Source organism: Otolemur garnettii, unplaced genomic scaffold (genome assembly GCF_000181295.1).
Source record: "Otolemur garnettii isolate 467f Iridium unplaced genomic scaffold, OtoGar3 scaffold00057, whole genome shotgun sequence".
NCBI lineage: Eukaryota > Metazoa > Chordata > Mammalia > Primates > Galagidae > Otolemur > Otolemur garnettii.
The window spans coordinates 19,340-20,367 of NW_003852452.1; positions in this window are offsets into that span (position 1 = coordinate 19,340).

Below are 1,028 nucleotides of genomic sequence, written 5' to 3' on the forward strand. Positions count from 1 at the left end.
TGTGTGGTTTTTGGCCAGGCCTGGTTTGAACCCACCAGCATATGGGGCTGGCGCCCTACTCCTTTGAGCCACAGGCACCACCCCCAAATTGTATTATTTAAAATGTGTGATTTGTGTCGCACCTGTGACTCAGTGAGTAGGGTGCCAGCCCCATATACCAAGGGTGGCAGGTTTGAACCCAGCCCCGGCCAAACTGCAACAAAAAAATAGCTGGGCATTGTGGTGGGTGCCTGTAGTTCCAGCTACTCAGGAGGCTGAGGCAAGAGAATCGTCTAAGCCCAGGAGTTGGAGGTTGCTTGTGAGCTGTGACACCACAGCCCTCTACCGAGGGCAATAAAGTGAAACTCTGTCTCTAAAAATAAATAAATAATGCTTTTAGAAAATCACTATTCTCTGTTATTAGGCTATCTGGGTCTACCCAGCATAAAATGAATGACTCATCCACTGTATTTCAAGTAGCAGCTGAAGCTGTCCAGAAACTTATTCAGCTTGCTTTAAGTAGCAGATGCTGAAGAATCTCCGGGTTTTTTTTTTTGGGGGGGGGGTTCTTTTTAGGAAGTAAAATATCTCACCTAGATTGTTGCCAAGTGTTCTGAGGGTGGCAGGGGCATCTGGAAATAGGCCAAAGAGCAGGCCTGAGACAGGGCTAATGCCTGTAATATCCTCTGGAAAATGGCAGAGGCACGATGGAGTTGCTCACGTTTCAGACTAGTTGGCTTCTAGCCATATCCCCAAAACTTTCCACAGCAAAGACAGGGAAGTAACTGCTTCTAGTAAAATTCCCTAACTGGAAATTTGCAAAAGAAGAAGTACAAGCATTAGATAAACCTATCAACAGAGGCTCAATATCTGTGGTAATCAAAGATATGCAAATTAAAATAATAAGAATATCCTTTGTTACCCATCAAATTGCAAAAGTTGTTTTGTTTTGTTTTGTGACAGAGCCTCAAGCTGTCCCCCTGGGTAGAGTGCCGTGGCATTACAGCTCACAGCAACCTCCAACTCCTGGGCTCAAGCGAGTCTCCTGC